The sequence below is a fragment of the Phycodurus eques genome, chromosome 2 (genome assembly GCF_024500275.1).
Source record: "Phycodurus eques isolate BA_2022a chromosome 2, UOR_Pequ_1.1, whole genome shotgun sequence".
NCBI classification, from domain to species: Eukaryota; Metazoa; Chordata; class Actinopteri; order Syngnathiformes; family Syngnathidae; genus Phycodurus; species Phycodurus eques.
This window is the reverse complement of record NC_084526.1, coordinates 7,091,419-7,101,010: the sequence shown is the minus strand read 5'-3', so window position 1 is coordinate 7,101,010 and position 9,592 is coordinate 7,091,419. Positions and strand designations below refer to the sequence as shown.

The 9,592-nt window shown below is 45.0% G+C and overlaps 1 protein-coding gene across 3 annotated transcripts in view; it reads left to right on the top strand.

Moving 5' to 3' along the window:
- The first annotated feature begins 232 nt into the window (after positions 1-232).
- The window catches only part of LOC133395980 (SH3 and multiple ankyrin repeat domains protein 2-like), a 304,904-nt gene continuing 295,544 nt past the window's right edge, over positions 233-9,592 (top strand). For all 3 annotated transcript variants that reach the window (XM_061665354.1, XM_061665346.1, XM_061665361.1), the window contains exon 1: positions 233-538. The gene's annotated coding sequence lies outside the window, so the exon portion shown is untranslated. The remainder of the gene's footprint in view (positions 539-9,592) is intronic.

Genomic DNA, 9,592 nt, shown 5'->3' with positions numbered 1-9,592 from the left:
TATATGTATATAATACATATATAGGTGCGTGTGTACCCTTAATTTGTTGCTGATGAATGAGGAGATCCTGTATGGGATTTAGTGTTGTTTCAATATCAATATTTTTTTGATGTGACAAAAAAAAGAGAGAAACGAGTACCCGGCCATGGATCCACCTGTGTTGTCCTTCCCCCCGCCCTCCCTCTCCGTCAAGCCTCCGGAGGCTGGATCCAGCTCACTGCCGTGTGTCTGGTACCGTGTCGGATACACGCCGGCCGCCAATCTCGCCCCACACATCGAATTTCGGCGCTGAAGCAGTCGGGTTTCTCTCCATTTCTCTCGAGTTTTAAGACCCCACTCCTTCCTCATTCCGTCCTCGCTCCGCCCGGACTGTCCATTGCGGTGCTGCTTCCGCCGCTACCCTACCAGCGCTTTTCTTAGAAGTTTGCCTGAATTAAGTGATATTAGGAACAGACCGTCAATTTCAAAGAACAGAGAGAGTGCGGACAAAAACACGAGGAATTCAAACAGGACGAGTGGATGAAAGGCACCGGGCAAGGTAAGAGTAAATAAATTGCTACTTTATGCAAACAAATGACAATCTTCGGGCAACGCGTCGCTTACTTTTCAAATAAACTTGAGGAAAGTGTAACGTATTTAAGCCGTGGTTTTACTAACATGTAATAAAGTACTTCATGATTCTTGGTTTAAGTGATGTTGATGGTCGCCAAGCTGTGGTGCCGAAGAGATTTCAAGTGATTTATGACCTCATGATAGAAAGTGGAGTTGATTGACTCGGTTGTTGAAGAGGATGCACTTTGAAACAAGCTGTCAAGGCATCAAACTCACAAATGACCAGGAAGCTTGTTTTCATGCGCTTTGTCCTGAAATCTACGCAGCCAAAAATGGAAAGAAAAATACGAATTATATAATAATATACAGTATACACAGTATAAGGGGGCAGCCCCCTCCTTGCCTGCCTAAAATAATATGCAATCAATGCTATGCTTGTCCAAAAGTGCAGTCATTGTTTCAGGAGTTGGGGGAAACACATTGTTCAGGAGTAAGCCAACATTAAATCATCATCCTCTCGCATTCAACTGCTCCTCTTCAAAGTGGCCAAAGAACTAAATACCAAAATGGTCAACTCTAGTTGAGGTAAAACACAATGACAGGAAAGAAAAAGTAGCCAGGTGATTAACTATCGAATGGCAGCACTGAACACAAAAGTACAGCAAATTATCAATCACGCCAGCAAGTTTATTGGACACAATGAGGAAAGGAAGTGAAAAGGCTTCGAACCATTTTTTAAATATTGTTTTAAAAAGTCAAACTTCTCTATAATTTTTGCCTCCAAAATGTGAAAACTGTCTGATTTTCGTTCTCCATGAAAGCTGACAAAATGTTTTTGTACTTTAAGCAAAACAAGACATTAATGGACATCAGCTGGGACTTGGAACTGATCAACATTTTTGTCCTTTTTGCTGACGTTTTGAATTAAATAGTACCGCTGTCATTCCCAAGACCCCCAATTTGAATCTGAAATCAAGTATATAGTTTTCATAATCAGCATAAGTGTCTGTGAACATGGATATAAAAATATGAAATACAATATGAGTAGGAAAGGGGGCACGGTGGCCGACTAATTTCTTAGTCACTGAAACTTTTTGCGTGCCGGAAAAGGTGCAAAACTGCATTTTCACTGTCGGTCTGAAATTCCTTTATCACCGAGACATCCCGTCCAACACAGGATGTTGTGATGACGTAAGGAGAAACCGCAACTGGCACCGCCTGACTGTAAACGTGAAACAAATTCGGTTTAGCCTCAAGACGATAGCCGAAGCCAACGCAGCTAGCCACATACAGCAGTTTGTACTTTGCAGGCTGTAAAATGTTAATCTGCCCTCCTGTGAGCGTGCTTTAAGCTGTTTATTGACCTCCTAGTTGGAGTTTACTGGAAAAAAATTATTGCCCTCATTTTATATGTAAATACAAGATACACATCGTTTTACAAATCTACAGATTAATGCTAACAGTCATTGGAAAATCCGACTGATGGGCTAGCGAAGACTGGCATTTGGTCACGGGAGGCATTTTCCTTCAAATAACGAATATTCACACAAATGCCATAGTAACACATACATATATATATATAAATACTGTATGCGACGTAACCAGTCGTCCACCATTCTGCTACATATATATTATTTATATATATAAAAATATATATATATGTATATATATACACACACATCTGCCTCACAGTTCTGAGGACCAGGGTTCAAATCTGGCGTTGCCTGTGTGGAGATTGCATCTTCTCCCCGTACCTGCGTGGGTTTTCTCTGGGTGTGTGTGTGTGTGTGTGTGTGTATAATATATATATATCTCAAGTAAAAGTAAAAAGTAGTCCTCCAAAAAACACTTGAGTAAGAGTAAAAAGTACAATAAATGAAACTGAAATAATTACTCAATTACTGAGTAAATAGCACAAACAATAAAAAAAAGAATAAAAAATAACAAAAACATCTGCAATTTACTGCACGGTGTTTTGTCAAGTTATAAGTGAGCTAAAATGTGGGCAGACAGTGCCAGACAAATACTACAATTCATGGAAGCTGTTGTTTTGTTTTTTTCATCTAAATGCAAATACAAGTAGCGCACTGTTGCGTTCACAACAACCTTCCCAAAATGGCCGCCATTTAGGCACGACCAGAGTTAAAAGACGTTACTTCCGATGACGTCAGCGCTTCCGGCTTAAGGTCATAAATCATCACCCGTCAAATCTAGTCATTTTCTGAATATTATATCTCTCGCATGAGAGAGACATGCAAATCAGTCGTTTTGAACTCAAAAAATGCCATTTATATCAATCGTATAGATGCGATGAGTTTTTCGTGGGAGGTGGGGGGGGGGGGGGGATGGGCCTGGCTCAAGTTGGAGGCCAAAACAAAAAAGCAAAGAAATTAGGCAAATTTTATTTTAATCTTAAATTTGTACATCGCTTCCCATGGGCTCACTACCTGTGGGAGGGGCCATAGTGGTCAGGTGCAGTGTGAGCTGGGCGGTGGCCGAAGGCAGGGACCTTGGTGATCTGATCGCCGGCTACAGAAGCTGGCTCTAGGGACGTGGAATGTTACCTCTCTGGCAGGAAAGGAGCCCGAGCTGGTGTGCGAGGTCGAGATGTTCCGACTAGATATAGTCTAAGTGGAGGAGTTCAAGTATCTTGGGTCTTGTTCACGAGTGAGGGAAGAATGGAACGAGAGATCGACAGGCGGATTGGTGCAGCATCTGCAATGATGTGGACTTTGTATCGGGAGGAGACCTCGGGGACGACCCAGGACACGCTGGAGAGACTACGTCTCTCGGCTCGTCTGTGAACGCCACGGGATCCCCCTGGAAGAGCTGGATTAAGTGGATGGGGAGAGGGCAGTCCGAGCGTCCGTGCTAAAGCTACTGCCCCGCCAACCGACCTCGTTTAAGCGGTAGAAAATGGATGGATGGATTGATTTGTACAACCCCAATTCCAATGATGTTGGGACGTTGTGTTAAGCATAAATAAAAACAGAATACAATGATTTGCAAATCATGTTCAACCTATATTTAATTTAATACACTACAAAGACAAGATATTTAATGTTCAAACTGATAAACTTGATTGTTTTTAGCAAATAGTCATTAACTTAGAATTTTATGGCTGCAACACGTTCCAAAAAAGCTGGGACAGGGTCATGTTTACCACTGTGTTACATCACCTTGTCTTTTAACAACATTCAATAAACATTTGGGAACTGAGGACACTAATTGTTGAAGCTTTGTTGGTGGAATTCATTCCCATTCTTGCTTGATGTACAGCTTCAGCTGTTCAACAGTCCGGGGTCTCCGTTGTCGTATTTTATGCTTCATAATACGCCACACATATTCAATGGGAGACAAGTCTGGACTGCAGGCAAGCCAGTCTAGTACTAGCACTCTTTTACTACAAAGCCATGCTGTCGTAACACATGCAGAATGGGGCTTGGCATTGTCTTGCTGAAATAAGCAGGGGGGTCCACGAAAAAGACGTTGCTTGGATGGCAGCATATCAGAATCAGAATCAGAATCAGAATCATCTTTATTTGCCAAGTATGTCCAAAACACACAAGGAATTTGTCTCCGGTAGTTGGAGCCGCTCTAGTACAACAAACAGTCAATTTACAGAACACTTTGGGGACATAAAGACATTGACAAAAAACAATTGTGCAAAAAGATGCAGAGTCCTCTACCACTTAGAGCAGTTCGAACGACTAATATTGCAATAGTCCGGTGCAATGACCATTGTGCAAAGGGCGCTGAGACTTCAAGGAGTGTATGCGGTTTAAAGTGACAAGTAGTGCGATCATCTGGGACAATGTCGGTTGTGCAAATGTTACAGATACTCCTCAATCAGTGTGCAAATGGAGCAGATGCTACTCTGGCATGAGTGGCCAGTATATGCAAATAGTGCAGCATGGCGAGACAACTACAGTGAGTGCACAAGTAATAAATAATTGGCCCCACAGAAATGTGACAACGAACTCAAGTCAAAAAATTGCCAGCTTGTTGTAATGGAATTATAGGTTAGGTGTTTAAGAAGTTGATCGCAAGAGGGAAGAAGCTGTTGGAATGTCTACTAGTTCTAGTTAGCGTTGATCGGTAGCGCCTACCTGAGGGAAGGAGCTGGAAGAGCTGGTGACCGGGGTGCAGACGGTCCGAGAGGATTTTGCACGCCCTTGTCTTAGTTCTGGCAGCGTGCAAGTCCTCAATGGTGGGTAGGGGGTTACCGACAATCCTTTCAGCAGTTTTGATTGTCCGTTGCAGTCGGAGCTTGTCTGTGTTTCTCTATGTTTCTCCAAAACCTGTATGTACCTTTCAGCATTAATGGTGCCTTTATGGATGTGTAAGTTACCCATGCCATTGGCACGAACACAGCCCCATACCATCACAGATGCTGGCTTTTGACCTTTGCGTCCATAACAGTCCGGATGGTTCTTTTCCTCTTTGGCCTGGAGGACACGACGTCCACAATTTCCAAAAACAAGTTGAAATGTGGGCTCATTGGACCACAGAACACTTTTCCACTTTTCATCAGTCCATCTTAGATGAGCTCGGGCCCAGAGAAGCCGGTTGGTTTTCTGAAGTGTTCCGGAGCCCATGTGGTGATATCTTTCACACATTGATCAAGTTGATCAGTTTGAACATTAAATATCTTGTCTTTGTAGTGTACTTCAATTAAATATAGGTTGACCATGATTTGCAAATCATTGTATTCTGTTTTTATTTATCTTTAACACAACGTCCCAACTTCATTGGAATTGGGGTTGTATATTGAGCAGTGTAAATAAATGTTTTTCTGCGTGAAGAAAATTAGTTGATTTTGCCTTATTGTACTCTTCAGAGTCTTCCTGATTGCTTAATTTATGTTAAAATTCCCTGCATGGGCCCGGGGAATCACCCCAAACCCCCCTACAATATCTTTTTTTTGTCACCGTTTTCATGCGTTTTGTGTTTGCATGTCTGATGAGACCTTGATGAATAATAATAATAATAAAATTTTGAACTTAGTAATTACTATTGAAAGGTTAATTGCAGACAGTAGGGGTGGCAGCTGCCATTCCTTGCCATCTTGCAGATCGGCCAGTGGACATTGTTCATGTTTGCCACTTAGTCATATGCTGCCCATATCACAATTATCATGACCAAAATTGGTAAATTCTTAAAAGAAATGTAACTAAAAAAATCACAGATTTTGCGTACAAAAAATATACAAGCCGCAACCCAATTTACTTTTTGACATTCGTAATTGTAAACAACAGCACCCAAAGTTATTTTTCATCCATTCAAGACCTCCCAAAATGTACTATAATTATTAAGACAAAGCATTGTGATTGACTGGCAAGTGATTAGACTATTGGACTATTTGGAGTCCTTAAATCCTAAATATCCATCCATCCATCCATTTTCTACCGCGTATCTGAGGTCGGGTCGCGGGGGCAGTAAGTTTAGCAGGGACGCCCAGACTTCCCTCTCCCCAGCCACTTCCTCCAGCTCTTCCGAGGGGATCCCGAGGCGTTCCCAGGCCAGCCAAGAGACATAGTCTCTCCAGCGTGTCATGGGTCGTCCCCGGGGGCTCCTCCTGGTGGGACGTGCCCCAGCCACCTCATCTGGCTCCTCTCGATGTGGAGGAGCAGCAGCTCTACTCTGAGATCCTCCCGGAGGAGTGACCTCAACCCCCAGAGATAGGAGAGCCCGCCTCAAAAACCCAGACTCTGCTTCCTTATGGGAAGGCGTGTTGGTGGAGTTGAGAAGGTCTTCAAAGTATTCTCCCCACCGATTCACAACATCCCGAGTTGAGGTCAGCAGCGCCCCATCCCCACTATACACAGTGTTAGTGGTGTACTGCTTTCCCCTCCTGAGACGCCGGATGGTGGACCAGAATTTCCTCGAAGCCGTCCAAAAGCTTCACTGAACTCCTCCCATGCCCGAGTTTTGCTTCAGCGACTACCAAAGCTGCATTCCGCTTGGCCAGCCGGTACCCATCAGCTGCCTCAGGAGCCAAAAAGGCCCGATAGGACTCCTTCTTCAGCTTGACGGCATCCCTCACCGTTGGTGTCCACCAACGGGTTCGGGGATTGCCGCCACGACAGGCACCGACTACCTTACGCCACAGCTCCGGTCGCCCGCCTCAATAATAGCGCCGCGGAACATGGTCCACTCGGACTCAATTTCCCCGCCTCCCCCGAGACGTGGGTGAAGTTCTGCCGGAGGTGGCAGTTGAAACTCCTTCTGACAGGGGATTCTGCCAGACTTTCCCAGCAGACCCTCACAATACGTTTGGGCCTGAGAGGTCAATAAGATGGAACCATCAGAGCCAGGTGGTGATCAGTTGACAGCTCCACCCCTCTCTTCACCCGAGTGTCCAAGACATGCGGCCGCAAGTCCGATGACACGACCATAAAGTCGATCATCGAACTGCGACCTAGGGAATCCTTGTGCCAAGTGCACGTGTGGACACCCTTATGCTTGAACATGGTGTTCGTTATGGACAATCCGTGGTGAGCACAGAAGTCCAATAACAGAACACCACTCGGGTTCTGATCGGGGGGGGGGCGTTCCTCCCAATCACGCCCTTCCAGGTCTCACTGTCATTGCCCACGTGAACATTGAAGTCCCCCAGCAGAACGATGGAATCCACAGCGGGAGTGCTCTCCAGCACACCTTCCAAGGACTTCCAAGGGTGGGTACTCTGAACTGCTGTTTGGTGGATAGGCACAAACAACAGTCAGGAGCCGTCCCCCCACCCGAAGGCAGGCTACCCTCTCGTCCACCGGGGTGAACCCCAATGTACAGGTGCCGTGTCGGGGGGCAATAAATATACCTTCACCTGCTCGGCACCTTTCACCGTGGGCAACTCCAGAGTGGAAGAGAGTCCAACCCCTCTCAAGAGGACTGATACCAGAGCCCAAGCTGTGTGTGGAGGCGAGCCCGACTATATTTAGTCGGAACTTCTCGACCTCGCACACCAGCTAGGGCTCGTTCCCTGTCAGAGAGGTGATATTCCACATAGCTAGAGCCAGCTTCTGTAGCCGGGGATCGGATCGCCAATGTCCCTGCGTTTGGCCACCGGCCAGCTCACACTGCACCTGACTCCTATGGCCCCTTCCACAGGTGGTGAGCCCATGGGCAGGGGGACCCACGTTACCCTTTCGGGCTATGCCCGGCCGGGCCCCACGGGTGAAGGCCCGGCCACCAGGCGCTCGCCTTCGAGCCCCACCTCCAGCCCTGGCTCCAGATTGGGGCCCCGGTGACCCGCGTCCAGCCAAGGGAAATTGTTTGTCATCATAGGGGTTTTTGGAGCTGCGTTTTGTCTGGTCCCTCACCTCGGACCTGTTTGCCATGGGTGACCCTGCCAGGGGCATAAAGCCGCAGACAACTTAGCTCCCAGGATCACTGGGACACACAAACCCCTCCACCACGATAAAGGTGACAGCTCAAGGAGGGGAATCCTAAATATTTCAAAAGTTAATCTAATACACATAATTGACACAATGAATAAAATTGTTCATTAAAATAGGCTTAGGTTAAATACCAATTACTAGTTAATGCCTTTTTTTTTTTTTTTTTGCCCCAGGGCCAGTTTTACTAAATCAATTTTAAAAAAGACCGAGACATGCACATAATACAGCTTAATGAAGTGGATAATGAGTAGAACGCAACACAAAATTAGAAGGAGCTTGGGCATCTGATGCAGGCATTATGTGATAGTTAGTTACCACTTTTTACACAGAAGCTGGGTGCATATTAATCAGCTTTCATTTGTTGGCAGTATCAAGGACTTTTTTTTTTTTAATCAGTGGCTCTCTGCCAGTTTGTGGGCTGAATTAATAATCAGGGACAAAGACAAACATTGGACAGAAGCACAAAACTGTAAGGATAGGGAGACAATCTTGTCATTTTTACCATATCGAGACCCCGCAGACTGTCAATAAGATGGAACAACAATAATGATGATTCAAATAGTTTCTTTCTGTGTGGCCCATATGATTCACTACTTCATATTTTTTGGCATGATAAATATCCATCCATCCATTGTCAATACCGCTTATCCTGGTTAGGGTCGCGGGGCCCTGAAATGCAGACTACACCCTGAACTGGTCGCCAGTCAGTTGCAGGGCACATATAGACATGGACAACCATTCGCACTCAGATTCACACCGTCACTAAGTGGGAACTGAACCCACGCTGCCCGCACCAAAGTCAGGCGAGTGTACCACTACACCATCAGTAACCCATGATAAATATTAATGGGCCAAAAGAGTACAAGCTTTTGACCTACAGCTGAATGTAAAATTGTCATGGAAAGTGATTCTTAAACTTCAGTATATAGTCCAATTTTATTTATTTATTTTTTTACTTTATAAGTGATTACATGAATGATTGTTCTGTTGTAAAATGTCAATATGGATCAAAGCATTCATGTAAACAGGAATAATTCTGGGAAACGGAGGTCATTATAACATCCCATGAACCACCATCAGAACCTCTTTGGGTTATGACCAAGTACATTCTCTATCAATTGCCAACCACACTACTTCCAAACGTAACTAAGCAGGTTTGTGAGCTACTGTGTGGATGTACGTGTGAAATCAACGTAAAGAGTAAAGATACTTGAGTTGTGCCGCCATACCTGTTCTGACAACCCTTCCAGAGGGAGTTTATTAAGCTATAGCAGGTAGTTTAATGAAAAATACTGGACAACTACAATGGAATGGTTTAGACTCGTGAATGGCCCAGTCAAAGTCCAGAACTAAATATTCTTTTCCTTTCGGCTTGTCGCGTTTGGTGTCGCCACACCGTGTCATCCATTTCCATGTCAGCCTATCTCCTCCTCTCTAACTCCAACTGCCCTCATGTCTTCCCTCACTCATCCATCAACCTTCTCTGGTCTTCTTCTTGCTCTCTTGCCTGGCAGCTCCATCCTCATCCCCCTTCTACCAGTATACTCACTATCTCTCCTTTGGACGTGTCCAAAGAATCGAAGTCTGCTCTCTTTAACTTTGTCTCCAAAACATCTAACCTTAGATGTCCCTCTGATGAG